The sequence below is a fragment of the Rhipicephalus microplus genome, chromosome 3 (genome assembly GCF_043290135.1).
Source record: "Rhipicephalus microplus isolate Deutch F79 chromosome 3, USDA_Rmic, whole genome shotgun sequence".
Lineage (NCBI taxonomy): Eukaryota > Metazoa > Arthropoda > Arachnida > Ixodida > Ixodidae > Rhipicephalus > Rhipicephalus microplus.
In genome coordinates this window covers 182,236,164-182,260,373 of record NC_134702.1, presented here as the reverse complement: position 1 = coordinate 182,260,373, position 24,210 = coordinate 182,236,164, and the positions used below count along the sequence as shown (strand labels likewise).

At 47.5% G+C, this 24,210-nt stretch overlaps 1 long non-coding RNA gene across 1 annotated transcript; it reads right to left on the bottom strand.

Annotated features, from left to right (window-relative positions):
- Nucleotides 1-1,749: 1,749 nt before the first annotated feature.
- LOC142804069 (uncharacterized) lies at nucleotides 1,750-20,736 on the bottom strand. Its single transcript, XR_012894454.1, has 2 exons — nucleotides 20,603-20,736; nucleotides 1,750-2,446 (listed from the first exon to the last, which is right to left on the bottom strand). It is a non-coding gene; the product is annotated as an uncharacterized LOC142804069 (long non-coding RNA).
- Between the last annotated feature and the right edge of the window lie 3,474 nt (nucleotides 20,737-24,210).

Genomic DNA, 24,210 nt, shown 5'->3' with positions numbered 1-24,210 from the left:
TGCTAGAGAATGGTGGCTCCACTAAATCACGCTTTCTTACGGTGAAGCTAACTTTGCTCTCGTAATAGTGTATGTTTATAAAAAATTGAGCACTGTTCACAAAAAGTGGGGCTTGTTCTATCCATAACAGCAAAAAAAAGCCTGAGGAGCAACACCTGGACATAAAAAAGCATACTTGCGGCACTTTTCGGGAACAGTGCCGTATTCTCTATTAGCGTATATATATAAAGAGCAAAACACTGCAGCCCACTTAACTGCAGCTTAACTGCAGTGCCGTGGTGTTTTAGAAGACAATACTACAGAAGCCCCAACTAGAGAGCTGTCACTGTGCTTCAGTGCTGGTTTCATAAGCAGCTGCGAGAGGCATGCATGCACTCCGTGGAGTCGACCGCACGGTGCATGCATGCATGAATGAGTGATATTGTACATCTGTTCATGTACTAACAAACCGTATGTGGTCTGTCACTCAGCATGATCTAGAGTATACAGCAATCTGCATATTTAGCCATTTCCAGCATCAATCCTAGATTTGGCTCACTGGTACGTCGATGTGAAGCACCCTTTCAGCACCCATTTAAAAGGATGTTATGACATCATAGCACCTTTTTAAAGGGTGCACTCATTACACCTTTTGAAAATTTTGCTCTGCACCCTTTCCATAAGGGTGCTGAGCTCTGCACCCTTTCTCAGCACCCTTTTTTGAACACCCAATAGGGAGCAAAGGGTGCTCGTCTGGCGACAAGCTCATTTACACCCTTAAGGGTGAGATTTGTTTTAGTGTGCAGTCAGGTCGAAGTGACGCAAGATTGGCGGTGAGGTTAACAAGTGGCGCAACTTTTTGAAAGCATCATCATAGGCGGGTGACCAAGCGTAACTTTTCAAGTCATTCTGTAAAAGTTCAGTCAAGGGGGCGGTGATCATAGCGAAATTCCGAATAAAGCGGCGGAAATACGAGCAGAGTCCAAGGAAGCTGCACAGATCCTTCAGAGATGAGGGTTTAGGGAACTCTGCAACTGCCTGAAGCTTGGCGGTGTCAGGAAGAATACCGTCTTTCGAAACATTACCGAGAATCGAGAGCTGACTTGAGCCGAAGCGGCATTTTTTCAGGTTGAGCTGAAGGCCGGCGTCAGTTAGGCACTGTAGTACTTCATCTAGCCTGCGGACATGCGTGGGAAAATCTGGCAAAAATATACCCTTGTCTTTTAAGTAGCACAGGCGTGTTTTCCACTTCAGGCCACGCAAAAGATTGTCCATTAACCGCTCAAATGTTGCGGGCGCGTTGCAAAGACCGAAAGGCATGACGCAGAATTCGTAAAGGTCATCAGGTGTGACAAAGGCCGTTTTAGGCTGATTTTCAGGCGCCATAAGGACTTGCTAGTAACCGCTACGCAAGTCAATAAAAGAGAAGAACTCCGAACCTTGGAGGCTGTCAAGGGCATCGTCGATTCTCGGTAAGGGGTAAACGTTTTTTCAAGTTATTTTATTAAGACGATGGTAGTCAACACAGAAGCGAATTGACCCATCCTTCTTAATGAGAACGACTGGAGATGCCCAGGGGCTATTCGAAGGTTGGCTGACGCCACGCTTGAGCATGTCAGCTCCTTGGTCATCGATAACCTGGCGCTCTGTCGCGGACACGCGATAGGGTCTCCGACGCAGTGGGTGTGATGCAAGGCTCTTTTAGATGTCTAGTAAGAAGAGTTCTGTAAGGTTTAAACCTACAAGAGATTTAACGAAAGGACAAACCCATTTGTACAAAAACTCAAACAAGAAGTTTAATTGAAAAGTAAAACGACGAAAATCCCCCATGAAACGAAACAACTATTAAACAGTTAACTGGACACGGCGAAATCCATCTATAAACACTCAACAAAGAAGTGCATCAAGTGAATCTAACGTCCAAATGGGGCTGAGCGTTGGAGTAGGTAGGGCAAGATATCTGTTCGATCTCACCCACACACTGAATTCCGGCGACGATTCCAGCTTCAGGGCGCGGGCAGGACGGGGATGAAGGAACGCTGGCTGCTGATGACACGTCAAGAAACTAGACCGGAACGTGGTGGCTCTCGCTTTAGGAGTGTGGACCCATCGGTGACGAGAGATTGCAGGCTGGTGGCGACGGGTCAGGGAACCAGGGTCAACCTGACCAAGCAACTGGGCGCACAGCTCGGGCCTGTAGCCCGACGGCTACTGCTCGCCTTTTGGAACCAAAGTCCACAGGCCCAGGGTAGGAGTTCAGGACAGGATGGCCACGGTCCTCTCGAGCGGGAACACGACGGCAGGAGGCCCCGGTTGGTTGAAGTCCTGCAGGCTCGGGTCCGACGCCTGACGGCCCATCTTCAGCGCCCGGTCCGGTGACGACCTTCCATTTGCTCCTCTTCTTCAAACTCTCCTTGATCTGCTCTGCTCAGGCTTGTGCTTCCGCTTTGGCCCACTTGTCTCGCCCCTATTGAAGGTACCCAGCCATTGGGCCTTGAAATCTCCGTGGAGATACCTCATTGGACCAAAATGTTCACGCCCACACGTGCCGCGACCGACCGTCATCGTCATCTTCTGGCTGATGGAGTGGCGCACTTTTTAAACGGGCACAAACACATCAAAAAGCCCCCCTTTCGAAAACTTTTTTCCGCTATGAACAAAACTGCAGATAAGTGCACATTTCACCGCACACAACACATATCCTGCTCAATGTTCACTACATTTTTACAATCAATCCATTTATTATACTTTGCACGTTCAGACAAAATTTCCTGAAAGTCCAAAACACAATTTACAGACAAGCTACAGCGTCCTGCCCAAAACTCAGAAAATCACACTCCTTGTGAAATTAAAGGTTTAAACCCAGGATATATACAAACGATGTAAGTCCTTGTCCATGTGGTATAAATCTAGAGACAGCGACCGGCTATTTAAAGTCAATTCTCAGGTTATAGCGTCCCACACCAGACGAACAGCATATTTGTCTCTTTTATCTGAATGCAAAGCGAATACCTTGTATTGTTTCCGATCAGACACCTGCCTGTGGTTCGGCCTTAGAATATTCTGACAATGCGACAAGTTGATCCCCTTAATGCAGCATTACTTTGACAACAGAAGTACTTGTATTCTGCAAGTGTTAGTGGTCTGGAACGCTCCACTGCCTTGTTTAGTCACATCATCGCCTTGTCCAGGCCCCAAAGTCTTTGAGACATTAAAAATTGTAACCTGAACATTTTCCTGATCAGCTGACGCCACAGAAGGCATCTGAGCTTTCTCATTGCTCAAAGAGCATTGAAGTGGAGCTAGCTTGCTATATTCTTGTTCACTTCCTGTGAGGCTAGCAGTTTCACTGTAAATACAGACGACCTTTACGTTTTGGCCTTCCTGCCATTGATCTTCATCATTTGTCACTGGCTTGACTTGTGACACAGCCATACACACTTGGACAGGTGTTTCTGCCCTTTTGGTTAGCCCACTTGTGTAAATCTCTTCGGAACTAAATATGAACATCTGGTTAAATTTCTCAGTAAAATACCGTGTCTTATTTTGTTTTAGAAAATAATGTGCACAAAGGTTATAAGGAGTATGCTATATTGATTTTCTGCATTAAGATTCTTTCCTGTTTTTATTAAAAGCACTCAGAAACTCACCAAATTTTTAAAGTGGTATTGAAATATTTGGAATGTATCAATTCAGTAGGTTAGTAAAATATTGACAAATCAATTTCCCTAGACAAAACTAAAACCATCAAATAGAAAGAATAGCAGGCAGAATCAAGAATACCCATTAAATTAAGCATTTGGGGGTACTCAAACATACAGTTTTAAAGTCTGACAACACTTATTTTTAAGTTTGATGCCTCGTTTGCACTTTGTCCTTGGCTGATGAATTCATTTCTAATTTGTAGTGATGTGTTCATGTAAATGTATTTGAATAAATTATAGTAAATGAGCCAATCATTTTTTCAAGAGATGTAAACATTGCTGCAGTCGTGCTCTATATAGGGCAGATGCTTTTATGCTGAAATCACTAATCTTGATGTTGCTTCCCTTAGGCCCCATTGATGTCTACAATTGGTGAGGATGAAACAAGCTTCGCATGGCATACAGATTGGCTGATCTCTGAGGCCCGCAAAAGTTCTCCAGATGAAGGTCAAATCGATGAAAGGATGGCTTTGACCTGGCGCTTGAGAGTCTCTTACGTCGCATCAGCTAGTGTTCGTGAGGCTAAGATCAAGCACCCGTACATGATGGTCTTTGAAAGGGTGAGTCGGTTTATTTGCTACGAATGAAACACAGTATGTTAGCTTTCTTAGCTGAAGGTGCAGCTGAATCTAATGGCATCTTCGGCTGAGGTGCACTGGCATTGTGACGATGAAAGGGATGTTACGTCAAACACGGCTCGAGTTTCTCGCCCCACTACAGGCCAAACAAACAGTGAACTACAAGACTTGAATTCACCACAGTAGCGCTGTCTGCCAGTGTGTTTGCTGCGATAAAAAACGGTTTCCACGCTCACATAATTGAAGCAGAAGTCAATATTGAAATGTTATAGGTCGTGCTACAAGTATTGTTATCTGTTACCTGTGCTGTCAGAGAGTTACCGTCCGCCTAATTCTCTAGCCAACTTTAAGAAAAAACTCGAATGATTCGTTCAGCCTGATAGAACGCAGTTATTATCGCTGATCTTCTGTATCTTTGGCGGGTGATCTTGATCAGCCAGGCATAAACTGGTGAAAGTGTGCACCCGAAGGCGGTACAAGAAAGACTGACAGTCATAAATCTCTCGATGTGCTAGCCTTATTCAATTGCCTTATGCAAATGCTATTTTAGATCTTGTACAGACTTTCATAGCACTTTGTATGCATTTTTTCTCTTCTTTTTTCTGCAGTTTTGCAATGACTTTGCAAGACTTACGAAGATTGACCCATTGCCTTGTATCACAGAAGGAATCAGCAAAATTGAGAAAATGGCCCAAACACGACAGATTCCTTGCGAAACAGCTATAATGGCATTGCTTGAACAGGCGCAACAAATGTCTCCAGAGAGGCCACGAACGCGCCGTGAGTAGTGTTGAAAACGCTTCAGGGCATCTTTTAGACTGGCACTTCATGACAAATTAGATTAGGTTAATTTGGTTTTTATGGCGGAAAAGCAGCTAAGGCTAGGCTGTGCCAGACACAAGACTTTCAGGAATGGACACTGAAAAGATGAGGTTTTGAAGGTTAAATAACAGGTTACATTCTTTCAGAAAGTTCAGCAAGGCAGAGGTACTAAAGGGTCATCTCCTAGGAACAAAGCAGGGTGTAAAGGTACGTGTTGTTTGTATAGCTTGCTGAAATGTTTTTGTCTCTGTGTTTCAATGGTAGGACATGTGATTAGGATGTGCATAAGTGTTAACGCTTCTTGGCATTTTTCTCACGTTGGCTGTTCTTTTTTTGCGAGTAAGAAGTTGTGTGTCAAGTGTGTGTGTCTAATGCGAAGTCGACATAATACAACTTCAATAAACCGTTGCTGGTGACGGCAGGTCTTCTATTCCCCGAGTGTGGGTTTCACCAGGTGGAGCTTATTGTTCGTGCAGGTGTCCCATTGCTTTTTAGATTTTTCTAGTAGAGCCAGGCGAATTGTTTTCTGGATATCTTCAAGGGGAATTTTCACTTTTGTTATTACTTTATGGGCTGCCTGGGAAGCATACTTATCTGTTTTTTCGTTTCCGGGTATCAGAACATCACTTCGCACCCAGCAGAAACGGATGCAGGCTGCCTGGCCATTCAAGTATACGATGTTTAATATGTCGCCGACTATTGGCTCACATTTGCATTTTATATGTAGTGCTTTTAGTGTGGTTAGTGAGTCGGTGTATATGATTGCTTTCTTGTATTTTTCAGCGATGATTTTCCGAGCTGCTTCACTCAAGGCATAAGCTTCAGCTGAAAAAATGGAAAAACTACAAGGTACTTTCACAAAAATTGCGCTTTTCGTCGTCGCAATCCCAATACCCACGTGGTCCTCCGTTTTTGAGCCATCTGTGTAATTCTTCGTAATCCCGATATTCGTGCTGAAGTGTATAAAATTCTTGGATTATGTGTTCTCGTGGGGTGCTTTTGTTGTTAAAACGGCTTAGTGAAAATTCGCATAGCTGCGACAGGTCAAACCATGGCGACAGTCTTGGTGGTTTAATAGTGACATCTAGTGATCCATCAGGGATGATATAAAAGCGGCAGTATTCCTCGAAACGTAGGACAAGTGGTTTGATTAGATTCGGTTTGTTGAGGTAGTGTAAGCGCGAGTCACATTTTGCGGCAATTTCGTAGCAGATGTGTTCAGGAGATGACCTAATTCTTAAAACATATGACAAGGTTAGTAATGCTCTTCCATTACATAGAGGGGGCTCATTGCATTTTACGTATAGACTTTGCACAGGTGATGTTCTGTAAGCACCACTTGACAGACGGAGACCGAAGTTGTGTATAGGGTCAAGACGGCGGATGTATGAGTTTCGCGCCGAGTCATAGACTACGCATCCGTAGTCTAAAATGCTGCGTACAAGAGATCGGTAAATGTGTATAAAACAGAGTCGATCGGAACCGCAGTATTTATGGGAGAGTACTTTGAGCACGTTGAGTGCTCTGTTTGCCTTAGTTTTCAGTGCATTTATGTGTGGCAGAAAAATTAGTTTTTGGTCGATTGTGATTCCTAGAAATTTGTGTTCTTGTTTTACCAGCATTGTTATGTTTTGCTGCTCATAAGTTGATTGTGCGGATGGGACAGCACCAGAAGCTACGTTATTCAAAGCTTCTTTCTCGGATCTCTCTAGGCAAGGTCGCAAATTGCTTCCTTTGAACATGGGACGACAGCGCGGGAAGCTACGTTATACAAAGCTTCTTTCTCGACTCTCTCTCGGTATGCCTGTGTAACTGTACACCACTTATCCTCTGGAATGCAAACTACGTCCGTCTCCTCCGCTGCTGGGGGCAAACACACGATGTGAAACGAACCCGCTCTGCCAACCGGCTTGGAATGTTTGTGGTTTAGAGACAAGTCGCCGCTGCCGGGGGCAAATGCACAATGGGATTAAGCGACCCCATCCTGCCTCCGCTGCCGGGCGCGAGCTCAGTGGGAGTAGGCGACACGCTCTGCCATGGCGATCGGCTCAAAGTCGCAGCGATACACGACCCGAACACAAGGAAAGCGGAGAAAGTCAAAGGCCGCTTGCTACCTGCGGGGGCAATAACGTTCCGCGCGCAATCACTCAACTGATAGATCGGTGTGGAGAGAAAGAGACATGACGGGAAAGAGTACCCAAACGCCTGTTTAAACTGTAGAAGCGCTGCTGTCGAGAGTAAGGTCAGCCCAGTAGGGAGTGACTTAATCTGAGTGGAAACAGATTGGATGAGACAATGTTGAGGCGGACCAGCAGTGGCCAACTCCCCCTTTTCTTTGTTACCGCAAGATACTTAGGACTGGATGGAATCCGTTTCTCTTCAGTCGAGGCTGCAATCACTTAACTGATAGATCAGTACGACTCCGTAACTCCGTACGATGCAACTTTCGTCTGGGCCGTAACCACTTGGTGGTCGAACAGTGAGACTAAGTACGTTGTATGTAGTAACAGTGTTCTAGGCTCTAACTTAAGAAAAGGTAAGTAGAAGAGTAAGACGCTGTTGATGTCTGTGTTATCATGAGTGTGCTTCGGCAAGATGTACATATGACTGTAAATATTTCGCTGTAATATACCTTCAAGTTTTCATTACCTCCAACCTGCCTCCTGCTTCATCGACGCCGATCATCTCCTTGACGGGACTTCAATCCACATCAAGAAGATCAATGAACGAGAAGGAAAACTTAACTGGCGCAGTCGACAAGGATCGGCGAGCTCTGCAGCACCATACACTGGACCAGCGCTGAGAGGAACGAGGGGCAAGGTATCCAACAGCCATCAGCGGCAAAGTCGAGACGCTCCCACAGCATCCAACTCCGGCACCGTGAAGGAGATCCGGGAACGACAGTGCATACAGCAAAGGGTGAGCAGGATTTCTTGCTTGCTTCTCTAGTTGGCATGGCAGTTTATGTGTAGAGCACATGGTGAGAACACGCGGGGGTGCTAAAACAATGGAGTCTAATGAAGATGAGGGTACGAGTGCGGCAGATGTGAATCGGAGTCGAGAACCATCCAATGATGGTATTCAAAATTCTGATCAGTCAAATGAGGCGACAGTGTCTACTCAGAGGCAAGAGTCGATGCAGCAGGCATCTCAGGTTTTGCTGAAATCAAGCGACGCGAGAACGCTCGAGCTTGAAATTCAAAAGCTCAATCTTCAGATTCAGTACGAAAAGCTATTGCAGGCTAGAATGAACGCGGAACGTCTCAATGGCACGTTGTCCAACTCTGGGTCGGAGACGGGTGATCAGAGGCGCCGGGGTTTCGATTCTGTTCAGCAATGTGCAAAAGTGCTAAAAGGGTTCCGCCTGCCGAGTGACGCAGATGTCCCATTGTGGTTTGAGGAAGTAGAAAAACTTTTTGCTACTTACCAGGTACCGCACGAGAGCCGCGTGCATTTGGTTATGCCAGCGCTAACTGAGCAAGTCCGTTACCTACTGCGTAACCTCAACCCTGAAGAGAGTGCAGATTATGAGTCAGTTAAAGCAGCAGTGCTGACGGAACTGAAGCTTTCTCCGGCAGAGTACCTGCAGAGGTTCGAAAGAGCAATAAAGCGTAAGGAAGAGACGTGGGCGCAGTTCGCGTCCCGCGTGAAAACTTATTTCTCATACTACCTCCAAGTGAGAGAAGCCGACATGGTAGAAGTGATGGCAGAACTCATGGTTGCTGACCGCATAAAATCGGGCCTTAGTACGGAGGGTCTTGAGTATGTGAGATTAAGGGAAGGCGAGGGATGGCTTAGGCCAACTGAGATCGCGAAAGCGCTCTAAACTTTCGAACAAGCGAAAGGGAAAGGGCGTGCTTCAAAGCAACCAACTGTAGAAAATGGGGCAGAAGCCGGCGACACGAGTTGAGAAAGGGGCTCTGAAATGCCACTTATGTCACGGCTCGGGCCATTTCGCTAAAGAGTGCCCGAAGGCTAGTGATAAGGAGAACAACCCCAAGAAGGCTACCGAGCCAAAGCGGAAGGTTCAAAAGGTAACGTTATCCCACGAGACGGATACTGAAATACCTACTGGAGTACTTAGCGCAAAGGTGAAGTCTCTGAAACACGAGGGTGAAGGCACAGATAAACGGCAGTTAATTCCTGTATCATGTGCAGGCATATCCGCAGATGCGATTTTGGATACGGGGAGTGAGATAACCGTCATCCGGGAGAGTCTGCTTCCGCGAAGTGTTGTAGAGCCGTCTGGCACGATAAGATTGGTGTCCGCTTTCGGTAAAACTATCGAGGCAAGGCTACCGTATATACTCGTGTAAGGGCCGCCCTCGTGTAAGGGCCGCACCCCAACTTTGAAAGCGGATATTTCGAAAAAAAAAAAACAAAAGTTCAAAATGTCCCGCCAGAAAAGTGTAGTTAGTTCATTTACAGCCAGATGGCGCTGCACGCTTTTCCGCTTTTATTCTACTTCCGCCGACGCGCCGACCACGCTGTTGACAGCGCGCCGCCATATTTGCCTTGTGCGGCCTCTTTGTTGGCATCGTTCCTAGCATCGTGTCGATACGTTGGCAGCGCGACTTCAGATCGGTGTCGTCGGTGTCACTTTGTTGGTTGTAGTGAACCCTGCAGAAGCCAGCGCACGTGACGGACGATGGGCCGGCATCTGAGATCATTCACTGCAGCATTTAAGCTGCAAGTGATTGACTATGCCGAGGAGCACGGGAAGCGGGAAGCTGGACGAAAGTACGACGTCGATGAGAAGCGCGTGCGTTACTGGATGAATCAGAAAGATGCCCTCGCCGCTACTAACAGGAGCCGAAAGGCGTTTCGCGGGAAAAAGTGCAAGTACCCGCAACTCGAAAGCGAGCTCGTCAACTACGTCGTCGACACACGAAGGGACGGCTACGCCGTATCGACTGACATGATACGCGTCAAAGCCCTCAGCATCGCTCGCCACATGGAAATACCCCCGGCACAATTCAAGGCAAGTCGGGGCTGGGCTACGCGGTTTATGAACCGTAACCAGCTTTCTATTCGGCGCCGAACGACGATTTGCCAAAAACTGCCGCGCGAGTACGAAGACCACGTCATTAAGTTTCATCGCTTCGTGAATGCTCTCAGGAGGGAGCATGAATACGACCTGTCCCAAATTGGGAATGCGGACCAGACACCTGTGTGGTTCGATGCACCGGAAAGCACCACAGTGGATTTAAAAGGTGCGAAAAGTGTGTCTGTGCGCACGACTGGTGCAGAACGCCAAAGGTGCACTGTGATGTTGTGCATCACGGCAGACGGCAGGAGGCTTCCGCCGTACGTCGTATTTAAAAGGAAGACTCTCCCAAAAGAGAAGTTCCCTCAGGGAATCGTCGTACGTGCGCAAGAGAAGGGCTGGATGTCCGAGGAACTGGTCGTTGACTGGATTAAGACCGTCTGGGCAAACAGACCTGGAGGGCTGTTACAACGGAAAGCCCTCCTTGTTTTGGACAGCTTTAGGGGCCACTTGACCGACCGCGTCAAGAACCGAGTTGCCGCAACTCGTACGGACTTGGCCGTCATTCCCGGTGGCCTGACGAGTGTGCTGCAGCCGCTCGACGTATGCGTCAACAGACCATTCAAAGTGGAATTTCGCCGATGTTACTCTGAATGGATGGCTGGAGGCGTCCACGAGAAGACCCCTACAGGACGGCTGAAGCGGGCGTCGCTCCAACAGGTGTGTGAATGGATTTTGAATGCGTGGCGTGCCATGTCAGTAGAAGTAGTTGCTAAAAGCTTCAAGGTAACGGGAATTTCGAACTCCATGAACGGCACCGAAGATGACCGTCTCTGGGAAGACGCGGACGCCGAGGCGAGCTCCTCCGAGAACGAGGACAGCGAAATGGAATCCGAATAAAAACATTTCTGGCATGTCATTTGTGACTCTTGCACTCTGCTACTGTTGCATAAACAGTACAGACCTTTGGCCTGTACTGCCTGTACTAAATCGGCCTGATTCGTGTAAGGGCCGCACCTAGCGAAATTTTCGAAAAAAAAGTGCGGCCCTTACACGAGTATATACGGTAGCTACGTTACCGGTCAAATTAAATAGCCCGCGAGAAGTTACGGAGCCTCAGAACGTTGACCTACTTTGTGCGTTAACTGATGAGCTCATCGAGGGCACAGATTGTTTGTTGACCAAGGACGATTGGAAACTTTTGTTGAAGGCCAGCAGCACTCTGGCATCCTGTCGAGCGCCGGCCGAGCCTGCTCACGAGGCGGAACAAGCAGTAGAGAAACAAAAGGTAGTTGCCTGCAATCTTACCTTGGAGGAGAAAGATGATTCCGGGGAAGAGGCGCAAACTGATGAAGAAAGGGAGGCGTCATTAGGCCAAAGAGTAGAGTTCCGCAATGTGCAGTTTGGCGACACTACCCTAAAGAAATGTTGGGAAGATGCGCGTAGTGGGAAATCCGGCATGTTCATTTCAGACGGACTATTATACCACTGCGACTCAATAGCAGGCACTCGAGTGAGTCAGCTAGTTGTACTTAGCACACGAGTCACTATGTGGGGGGCACCTAGGGTCAAAAACAAGAGCTCGCATTAGGTATAATTTTTTTTGGCCGGGTATGGCGAAGGAGATATTAGAGCCTTGTCGTTCGTGCCATGAATGTCAAATTCGTTCAGACAAGCGTCGCACGGATAAAGTGCCTATAACTCCGCTCACTAGACCCGAGCACCCTTTCCAAGTTGTCAATGTAGATGTGATCAGACCCCTAGACACACCGTCAGCGAGAGGGCATAAGTACGCGCTGTGCTTAGTGGATCGAGGTGGCTAGAGGTGATCCCACTGCACTCTTTGAATAAGTACGCGCTGTGCTTAGTGGATCGAGGTGGCTAGAGGTGATCCCACTGCACTCTTTGACAGCTAAGGCGACTTGTGATGCACTGATTGAGATATTCAGTCGCACAGGCGTTCCGGAGATGATCTGCTCCGATCAGGGCACTAATTTCAAATCGCAGCTCATGCAAACGATGCTGGAGAAATTAGGTTGCATGCCAAGATTTTCAACCCCAGAACACCCAGAGAGTAATGGAGTTGTAGAAAGGTGGAACCGAGTACTCAAAAACATGTTGTATGATGTCATTCAAAGAGACTCCAAGAATTGGGACAAATTGATCCCAATGGTTTTATGGGCTTATTGGGAAGTCCCCCATGAGGTAACCGGAGTAGGTCCGTTTCGTCTATTGTATGGAAGGAATCCCACGGGACCGCTTCTAATACTGCAGAAGACTTGGACGGGAGAAATGCCGGTGCCCGCAACATTGAGAGAAAACCCCGCTAAGTACTTACAGCAACTTAAGGAGCAGCTCGAGATGGCCGCTAATATAGCTGAGCTAACTGGTGCAACTCATCAGGAGAGTTACGCCAGTGCTTATAATCGCAGCAGCAGGCCCAAACCTTTTAACGTTGGCGACCAAGTTGTGGTTTTCGACAATGACCGGAGTGGTAAAATGTCACCTAAATGGCTAGGCCCATTCACAGTGGTTGAACGTGAGCGCGAACATTCTTACCGCGTTGAAACATCTGAGGGAAAGGTGAAAAGTGTCCATGCCAACAACATTCGACCTTACTATGCAAGAGTCAGTCATATTGGGGTCGTCTTCGATGAGGACCATGATTTTGGGGAGGTGGAATATGCCCCACGGCCAGCCACTGTGAAGCGGGAAGAGCTAGTGGTAACGAGCGAGAAGGTTGCTCACCTTGATGCTGACGCGCAGGCGGAAATACAGGCGGTGTTCCAAAGACATTGCACCCTCTTTGACGGCACTCCGGGTATAGCAAAGGTAGATGAACATAAGATAGAAATAGAACCGGGTCACCAGCCAAAAAAGGCGTTTCCGTATCGGGTGCCGGAACTATTAAAGAAAGAAGTCAGCCGGCAAGTTGACGAACTTTTGACTTGGAAGTTGATCTACCCCACGGAGAGTGAGTTTGCGCACCCGGTGGTATGCGTCGGAAAAAAAGATGGGACTATCCGCATGTGTGTGGACTGCAGAGCCTTAAATGCCGTCACCAAAGCGGATGCGTTCCCTATGATGAATCCTAAGGAACTGATTTTCCGAGTAGGCAGAGCGCAGTTCATTACGGTAGTGGACCTTAGGCGCGGGTACGGGCAGGTACCGATGGAAGAAAAGAGTCAGAAATTCACCGCATTTGTAACACATGAAGGTCAGTACGCATGGAAAGTGATGCCTTTCGGGCTGAAAAATTCGGCGGCAACCTTTCAAAGAATGGTGAACAAACTCTTGTCGCAACATCAAGTGTATGCCACGGCATACCTAGATGATATTGCTATTTTTTCTATAGCACTTGGGAGGAGCACTTAACGCATCTCGACCTTATTCTTAAGGTCTTAGAGAAGGCGGACTTTGCGGCTACTATCGAGAGTACGTACGAGGATATGCAGAGGTGACGAGCCCGCTCACGCTGTTAACAAAGAAAGCGGTACCTAATAAGATACCCTGGCCGGAGGAAGCTCAGGCTGCATTTAAGACTCTCAAACGATCTTTGTGCGAGGCCGTGGCGCTAAACACCCCAGAGCCATCCCAGCCCTACTGGCTTTTCACAGATGCCTCAGCTACGGCAGCGGGAGCATGTTTGGCACAAATGTCAGCCGAGGGAGAAGAGAGGTTTATCGCTTTTGCAAGCCACCGCTACTCACCGACCCAGATGCGTTGGCCGACAATTGAGAGGAAAGCGTTCGCAATAATATGGGCCTTAAAGAAGTTTGACTACTGGCTTTTCGGTGCCATAGTAAACGTCGTTTCCGACCACAATCCGCTGTCGTACCTTACAACTTCGACTCCGCACGGAGCGAAATTAACAAGATGGGCGCTGGCTTTACAGCAATATCATGTGTCGGTACAACATTGGAAGGGAGTATGTAATGGTAATGCGGATGCGTTATCTAGGCTTCAGAATAGTTCATGGAAGCCATCAGAATAACAGTGCCATGCCAACTGGGGAGGGGGACGTGAATGTTCCTGCCCACGTGCTGCTGCATATTGTGAACTGTGTGATTGACAATTCAAGAAACAGAATCTAGTGATCTCACTGCTTGAAGAAGCAATGCTGTACTTGATTGTTTAGCATGTATTTATTTTCGTTTAGTGTATTCTCCGGTAGTGTTGACTTGCAATTGTGTTTGATGCTTGTGTACAACTGTTGTGTGGTTAGAAAGTCCAGTGACTTAATCGCGACAGTGCTTTATCGTATCACTGAGCGTAAGACAGCCCAGTATACTCTTTAGGGGGGACGTGTTATGTTTTGCCGCTCATAGGTTGATCGTGCGGATGGGACAGCAACCAGAAGCTACGTTATTCAAAGCTTCTTTCTCGGATCGCTCTCGGCAAGGTCGCAAATTGCTTCCTTTCAGCATGGGACGACAGCGCGGGAAGCTACGTTATACAAAGCTTCTTTCTCGACTCTCTCTCGGTATGCTCGTGTAACTGTACACCACTTATCCTCTGGAATGCAAACTACGTCCGTCTCCTCCGTTGCCGGGGGCAAACACACAATGTGAAACGAACCCGCTCTGCCAACCGGCTTGGAATGTTTGTGGTTTAGAGACAAGTCGCCGCTGCCGGGGGCAAACGCACAATGGGATTAAGCGACCCCGTCCTGCCTCCGCTGCCGGGCGCGAGCTCAGTGGGAGTAGGCGACACGCTCTGCCCTGGCGATCGGCGCGAAGTCGCAGCGATGCACGACCCGAACACAAGGAAAGCGGAGAAAGTCAAAGGCCGCTTGCTACCTGCGGGGGCAATAACGTTCTGTGCGCAATCACTTAACTGATAGATCGGTGTGGAGAGAGAGAGACATGACGGGAAAGCGTACCCAAACGCCTGTTTAAACTGTAGAAGCGCTGCTGTCGAGAGTAAGGTCAGCCCAGTAGGGAGTGACTTAATCTGAGTGGAAGCAGATTGGATGAGAGAATGTTGAGGCGGACCAGCAGTGGCCAACTCCCCCTTTTCTTTGTTACCGCAAGATACTTAGGACTGGATGGAATCCGTTTCTCTTCAGTCGAGGCTGCAATCACTTAACTGATAGATCAGTACGACTCCGTACGATGCAACTTTTGTCTGGGCTATAACCATTTGGTGGTCGAACAGTGAGACTAAGTACGTTGTATGTAGTAACAGTGTTCTAGGCTCTAACTTAAGAAAAGTTAAGTAGAAGAGTAAGACGCTGTTGATGTCTGTGTTATCATGAGTGTGCTTCGGCAAGATGTACATATGACTGTAAATATTTCGCTGTAATATACCTTCAAGTTTTCATTACCTCCAACCTGCCTCCTGCTTCATCGACGCTGATCATCTCCTTGACGGGACTTCAATCCACATCAAGGAGATCAACGAACGAGAAGGAAAACTTAACTGGCATGTTGATCAGGTGATGTTCGTGGCTCCAGATGCCGTCATGACAACTGTTGAGATGGCTCTGGAAAGTGTTGAGGGAGAACCGAGTCGTCCATCTGTGCCCTTGCCACAACCATCAACGACCACAGCATTTGAAATTAAAACATGTACATGTGAAGCAACAGAACGGAGATCAGAAGCTGCTGATGGCGGTGATGCACTATTGCAAGAAAAAATTGAAGAAAATGGTGATACAGATTGCAAAATTAATAAGAACCCGGACATGCTTCGAACAGATGTGGGAAACGCTAATATTGCTGAAGACCACGCTTCAAAATATATTTGTCACACTTGCCATACGCAGTGAGACACAAAGCTCTCCTACTGTCATCACACGACTACGGAACACTGCGTGGCACTTTTCTGAGGACATTGCTTAAAGCCCTACAAAGAGGACGAGGTATCTGCTTATGCATGTTGGTTATCATCATCAGGGGCTCCCATTTTTGGTGTTGAAATTTGAGAATGGAAAAATTATTGATGTCTCCAAGCTTGTTGCAGCACCATGAGTTTGTGAAGCTCGAAATTATCTTAAGCGGACCAATCTTGCAAAGCTTCAAAAGAGGAGTAAAACCATGATAACAAATTTGAAAATTGCCATTCATAATGTATGCTCTTTTGCTCTTTCAAATGCAGTGGAGCCGCAAGAAGAAAATACCACATCCTTCTATACAGATGACCAAAATACTACAGAGACTCCAACCCGTTGTGCAGAACCCATAGTTGACAGCTTCTGTACAAGAGCTTCTGTACAAGAAGAGGTGCGGTGATGGCGTAGTGCTTAGAGCATCCGCCTCGCATGCAAGAGGTCCGTGGTTCAAATCCCGGTGCCGCGCAGTTCCCAACCAGGATTAAAAAAAAATCCGCGTGTTGATGGAACTGCATTAAAAGGCAAGGGGTGCGGCCTCACCGGCAACCACCGTCGGGAACGCACTCCCTCACCAGAGAAAGATTGGCCACCCTGGTGCAGTATCTGGCCACTACCTCCCACATGCATACGTCAAATAACTCACGGCCCTCAGTCCTCAGCAGCTGCGAAGCAACTGACCACGGCGGCGGTCAGATTTGCAACGCAGCAGAGGGTGCTAAGAATCTCTGGATCCGGACAGGCCGCCATTGGAACCTGAACTTGGCAACGTTTAACACTAGAACATTATCTAGTGAGGAAAGTGAGGGTGTACTGAACAGTCTCAGAGTAATAGCATATAGCAATGCACTCCAGTACTAAAAGAAATCAAAGGGGCAACTTGCCATTCCGAGGATGCGGCCACGTCAAGTACAGTCGCCGACCGTTTATTCGGACGGCGAAAATTCCGACATGCCCATTTATTCGGACATCTTCATGACACCGCCACTCTCCCCATTGGTCCTAATGTACACTCACGACCGAAAATTTGGACGCCCCACTGTGCGCCATTCGATTATTCGGACTCCGTTTGACTGACCGGATGCGTCGCCGTACACCATTACATGCTGACAGCTACATTAACAATACGTTTTCCAGGTTGCCAGCACTGATATGCTGCACTAGCTATGGATGGATATCAGGCCAGTGTAAAAATGCACGCAGAGATCGCCAGTGCCGATCTCGAAAACTATGTGTGGTGACGCTTTTTATTTTTTAGCCAGTCGAGCGGCCAAGCCAAGCCACCTACAGAGTCTGTTCGCTGTGGCGTTTGGCGTGTGTCAGCAGTGTCAGTCAGCTGCTTCTGCGGCTAGGCCTGGTTCGTCTTGTTCTCTGTGTTCTCGCTCTCTTGAGCGTTCCGTGGCGTGCTGAAATGACTCCAACGCCACCTGTTGCTGCGCCCTCGGGAGTGAATAAGCGCGGCCAACGTGGGAGCTACAAGACCCTCACGGTGACGAAAAAAGCAAAGATGCATTGCCAGGTAGAAGGCGGCCGACCTCAGACTGAAGTGGCTTGAGAACTTTCTAATTTTCAAGCGAACCGTCTCGAAAGCGTGCGTGTGTGCAGACATGACAGTTTTTTCGGGCGATAGGGCCTATAAAAGTGCTTTTCTTTAGTGAATCCGTTTTTTTGGACTCCCAATTATTCGAACTTTTTGGCGGCTCCCGTCGAGTCCGAATAAACGGTCGGCGACTGTATGTCTTCAAAGGAAACAATCTCCTACCAGGTAGAAAAGAATGCGGCCAATGTTCCCCAGTGGTGCATAAGGGGGAAATCCTTCATTCTTCGAAAGGATAATATCAAGCAGTTGGCATTCACTGAATACTCCACTATCTGAATTGCTCCCAAGGTGCCCAATCTCCACATAATTAAACCTGGAAATGGTAAAACATTATTTTAGCAAGCACTAGCATGCATGTCTTTTATGATTGTTTCAACGCAGAGGCTTAAACACATTGCAACCGTCTATGCAACTACCACGGTCGCTGGAAGCTTTCTCATCCAGCGGCCGTGCAACTACAAAGTCTGAAGTGTAACACCAGCTTTTTAACCCTTTGCGGTCCATTGTCGGGCCCCGCCCGACAACACAACACGGCCGCAGCGGTCCGCTGTCGGGCACTGCCCGACACACTTTCTCCTGATTGAATTGTGCGCGCATTTTTTTTTTACTGTGCATGTTGCGCCACCTCTTGTAAAAGGCAAGAACTGCCTTGATTACAGCTTTGTTTTTTTCACCAGATGGCGTAGTTTACGCGGTTGAACTCTTCAATTGTTCGAGTGGCGAGCAGCTCAGATTCGGCGCCGCTTGCAGCGAAATGGCCGCCTTTTCACCGAGTGCCTTCTACGGCGGTAATTCTGAAGTTTTTAGCGAAAGCGAAGACGATTTTAGTGACGAAGACAACTATGTGGCTCCATGGGATACCCAAGAAAGTGATTCTACAGAAGCCAGCGAGGAAGAAAACGAGGACGGTAGAGACGGTAGAAACAACCAGAACAACACAGGACCACTTGGAACCGACTGGACAGCCTACTAGGATAATTTACCAGATTTTGACCCTCTTCCCTTTACTGTCCCGAACCCGGGATCTCAAGTAAGCTCTTCCAATGTAAAGTGCGAGTTGGACTACTTTCAGTTGTTTTTCACCGACCAGCTGATTGAGCAAATAGCGCGCGAAAGAAACTACTACGCCCGTGATAAAATCTCGAGTGCCGGTGTTCTTCAGCAGAACTCTATTTGGAATGACTGGGAAGATGTGCGCGTGGAAGAATTCAAAGCCTTCCTAGGGGTTATAGTGAACATGGCCTTGAACCCCAAACCAGAGCTGAAGGAATACTTTAGCAACGACGTCCTCAAGAAGATGCCTTTTTTCCCACACGTTTTCAAACGAAAAAGGCTTCTTCAAATATTTTGGATGCTGCACGTTGCACGAAGCCCACATACCTCTTTAGGTCCACCAACTCAAGGAAGCAAGATCAGAGATGTTGTGACCTACATAGAAGCTAAATGCAAAGAGCATTTCAACGCCGCCCCGAAATTTGTGTAGATGAAAGTACTGTCGGCTTCAAAGGCCGAGTCTCATTCAAGTGCTACAATCCCCAGAAGCCAACAAAATGTGGCATGCGCGTTTGTGCGCTGGCTGACTGCCAAACCGGCTACATTTCGGCCTTTGAACCATACTACGGCAGCACAACAACTGATAGCCTCTGCCGTCCCGAGCTTCCCTTCACATGCAGGATTGTGCTCCACCTGCTGGAGAAAGTGGAGCAAGCTACACCGGGCAGTGGCTATCATCTGTATACGGACAGATTTTATATGTCCCCAATGCTTGCGGAAGAGTTACTTTCGCACAGTATTTTGCTAACTGGGACTGTGATGACAAATCGAAAACAAATGCCGCAGCAGCTCAAAAAAAAAAGATGAAAAAAGATTAAGTGACGGCTTATCGCAGAGGAAACGCGTACATGGCACTTGCCTGGCGGGATAAGCGTCAAGTGACAATGCTAAGCTCAGCCCACAATGCGTCTACGAAGGAAGTGCCAAGGAAGATAGCTGAAGGAAAAGCACTGACACTGAAGAAGCCTGTGGTGATATGCGACTACACTGAAAACATGGGTGCAGTGGACAGGGTCGATCATTACTGTGCAAGTTATGCATTTTCCCAGAAGTCAATGAAATGGTGGAGGAAGCTTTTTTTTTGGCTTCTGGAAGTTTCGATAGTGAACAGCTTCATTTTGATGAGACTGCAGCTCCTGAAGCAGGGAGAGAAAAAGGAGCGACACCTCCAGTACCGGAAGAACCTGATAGAGCAGCTGGTTGGTGACGTAAGGGCTCGCGCTGGGAAGCGGGGCCCATCTGCAAGATTGGATTGCGAACAAAGGCTGAATGGAAAGCCCCATTTCGTCTACAAGCTCCCTGGCAGAAGCAGCAAGGACTGCGCTGTTTGCAGTGGCCGGAAAACAAAAGGGGGCAGGAGGGAAACCGTGTTCTTCTGCAAAACCTGCAGAAATAATCCCGGACTACCCCCAGGAGAGTGCTTTGAACACTTCTACACACTGCCCAAGTATCGCTAAATAACTTGGGGACAAAGAGGAACTGATGAAATAAACAACCGCCAAGTTAATTTCCCACAGTTGTCGTTTTCTTTCGTGGTGCCTCAAACTGGTGAAATAGTTTCGGACTTGAACGACCGGAAAGTGGGTAAGTTTGGGACCGCAAAGGGTTAAAGGCTAAAAATTACAGGAGTGCTTTTCCACAATTTAACGTGCATTTACATGTACATACTGACACTTTCTGCCTATCCAACATTCCAAAACAATTACTTTCTGGTGCATCAAGAGTAAATAAACATGTACCTGTAGCAGGCGTCACTGACAGCAAGCATCGATTTAGTAAAGAAGTGTTTGTAGTTATAGTCGTCACTTCCCTATTTGACAGGTCATTCGATGACGATGTGTTTTTCATCAATTGCACCCACACAGTGGGGCATGTTCCAACGTTCCTCAAACTCTTTTGCAGTCTGATGGGATGAAAATATTGATAATGGCTTTTGCGGGAATAACACACGTCATGTTTGTACAGCAAAAATTAAGGAGGACGTTGAACAGGCAAGCCAAATGTTCCAGGTGCTACGTATGCAACATGCATTTATAACGTAAATTTTACCTGTAGCCACTCGCCTGCACTTGATGGACGGGCAACGTATACAGGACCAAGTACATTCCAGAGCACCTGGCACACTGTCGACACAATATGGCACGCTGTCAAACGACCATTCATAAACGACCATGCAGCCAAGAATCTGAGAAAAAATAAACGTAGAAGGAAGGAGAGCGCACGTTTTCATGGTGGTGCAGAATTTACGTAATGAGAAAATGCCCATATTTAGAAAAACAAACCTCACTCACGACATCCCCCTTTACAACATTTTGTCGGGTGGCTTTATGCAGTACGACTAGTTTTTAATTTTTAATTAGCTAGACAAACGGAATGACATGAAGCGCATGCACTTACATAAACAATGACTCTTCGACACTACATAATAAAAAAAACTATAATAAACATTGCGTGCAGCAAGCTAGCTGCATCTAACTGCGCGAAAAGTGTGAAATGCTTGCTCTTTACTTCACAATTCACAGCCACCCTAAACAAATGAATGCTCTGGACGATTCATAAGGCGACCTTACCTCAAATTTTATGCAAGTCGGTGCTCAGGACTGATTGGATACCGGAAGTTGGTGTCCTTTTTTTCAATGCGACCTTTCACAGGGTGCAACAGCGTGTCGAAAGTACGTGGAGGCACCCTGATGTATCTACGGATATACAAATGGCACTGCGTGAAGCACTACAAAACACCTACGCACCCAAGGGCACCTAAGCAAACATTGTAATCAGAGTTGATTTCACTCTCCGTAAAACTCCACGTATCAATCTCGTAGAAGAGGTAGCAGTTTATTGGCCTGACCAAGGTTGGCGCGTTCCTGCAAAGCAGGCCGGACCCACCAACGCCGCTGGCGTCGTTGCTTCAGCAACGTTTTTTCCTCTTCTTCATGCATTGCAAGGTTGCTGCTTGTCAGAAGAGCTAGCAGCACGGCTGCTTCTTGCTCACTTGACAGCATAGCGGCTTAAGATAAGAGTTACACCGCGCGAAATAAAAAGATCGAACTTGTCATGGGCTCACTCAGGTTGCGAGCTGCTGACAGCATCCGGGGAACAGCTAATCCTTTCCGCGCTCGCCCCGTAGTTTATTGTCACTCGGCAGATGGCACGCTATGGCTACTCGGCAGATGGCACGCTATGGCTACTCGGCAAATTCAGCGACGTTGGGCGCATCCAGTGCGAACGACGCTGCATTTCGGCGGCAGGAGAATTTCGGTCGCTGTAAGAAGCAGATGCTTCAGTGTGAGAGAGGCGTGAAAGAGGTCTTCCTGCACCCTGTTTGAAAACTTTCTGGCAGAATACTGGAAGTGAACGTGAATACTAGGTATTTTGTTGGTGTTTCCTTCTTCTCTCTTCTGATGATGATGTTTTGTACATTGGTCACATTCCGACTCTTCCACCCCTCCAGAAGTTCTCCTTTGGTCAGGCCAAGCAAATCAGCATCAGATACCACTCCACGGGTTTCGTTCATTGATCTGTGTGGTGTTACAGTGATCGGAGTGTCACCAAAAGTTGAAAGATTATGTAGCTTCTGAAACTGTTCTTTTTCTCGAATTTCAAGGAGGAGGTCTCCGCTGGCCATTTTGGTAACTTTGTACACGGCCCCAAGAGTTCCTGTGAGACACCTAAAGGGGGATACAGTTCTGGCTTGCTTACCACTTTTTCTCACTATGAATGACATGAAAATTGGGGAAGTTTTCATTTGAACGGTTGAAAAAACCAGTCTTCGGTGTGTGTGTGCGTTAAGCCGGTACGATCATTTAACATACAAAAAGCTCTATGCATGCCTGTTTCATTTTCTTCAGAAACATTGGCGGCCACCCACCACGGAGCCCAACGAGAGTACGCTACAAGTTTGCAAATGCTAAAACCTGCAGACGCCAGCCGTACAAAGCAGCTATTACCAAAGATAGGCTATTTGCACAGGGTTAACCCTAGCCGCCAGGAAGTTTGGAAGTGAACAGTAGAGAGTAGGAGACAGCATAGATAAAAAGTGAGAGATAAAGACGAGAATGTAGGGAGACAGAGATAGAAAAAGGCGACTGCCAATTTCCCCTGGGTGGGTCAGCCCAGGGGTGCCGTCTATGTGCAGCCGTAGACGACACCCCTGGGCTGACCCACCCAAAGGACATCGGCAGTCGCCTTTTCTTATCTCTCTTTCTCCCTACATCTTCATCTTTCTTACTTTTTTAGCTTTCCTGTCTACTTCTCTCTTCTGCTTACTTCCAATTTTCTCGGCACCAAGGGTTAACCCTGTGCAAATAGCCTACCTTGGCCTAGGCGCATTGGGTTATAGCAGAGTTGTACGGCTGACGTCTGCAAGCTGTCAGCATCCGCAAACTTGCAGCGTCCCCTCGTTTAGCTCCGTGGTGGGTGGCCACCAACGCTGCTGAACAACATACAATTAGCATGCACAAAGCATTCCCTTTACTTAGTAATCGTGCCTCCTCAGAGCGGGTACGCACCAAAGATATCAATTTTTTCATCCGGCCAAGACAAATGTTTCCTCATTTCCACGTTATACACTGCGAAAAAACTAACAATCAAGCCAGAACTGTATCCCCCTCCGTAGTGGCTAGGTGCTTAACCGAAACTCTCGGTGCCGGGTACAAGGTTACCCGGCACCGAGAGTTTCGTTCTCGCTGATTTATATCTGTTCTCGCTGATTTATATCTGTTCGCTAGAGTGTCAACCACCTATGGTGGTGATCTGCTGCCACCAGTGCAGAAGCGGATTGAGTTTTCGCCAAGAAGACAGCCCGGAGTCTACCTGGGCGATGACGTCGCCATGGCCCTGAGAAGTGGGACGAAGAAGTTTTTGACTGCCCTGGATTTCTTTCTTCTCTTTTTTTTCTGCGGAAGTTGTTGCAATGATTTGCGAAAACACAAACTAGTATGCGTGGACCCGCATTCTTGAAAAACCGACGCACTCTCGACCAGATGATTCGTGGGAGGAAGTCACCCCCAGTGAACTGCTGAAGTTCATTGGGCTGGTGAATTACATGGGGATTGTGAAGGTTCCAAGACTTAAACTTTACTGGAACGTAGGAAGTCTTTACAGTGGTCTCCTTGCACGACGCATCATGCCCCGAAAGCAATTTATCGCTTTGCTAGCGCTCCTCCAAATTGCGGACTTGGATGATCCAAACCAACAGTCAAAAAGAAAGCTGCGATACATGTGGTGGCTTCTTGAGCACATCAACCAAGAGTCAGCACAGCTCTTCCAGCCCAATCGAGATCTCCCCGTGGACGAGCGCATGGTATAATCAAAAGGGAGGTTTGGAATTCGTCAATACCTAAAAGATAAGGTGACTAAATGGGGATACAAGCTGTGGGTGCTAGCTGACCCTGACACAGGATACACTGTGCAGTTCAGTGTCTACACTGGCCGCCGTGTGCAGCCGGGGCCTCATGGCTTGGCTTTTGATGTAGTGTGCGATCCGTGTTCCTCATACTTTGATCAGGGATACAAATATTTTATGAACAATTTTTACACTTCGACGCACCTCTTTGATTACCTCCTTGACCATAAAACATTGGCTTGTGAAACAACGCACAAAGATCGCCGAGGATTTCCCAAAGAACTGAAGGAGCCACGTTGGAAAAAAAAAGACA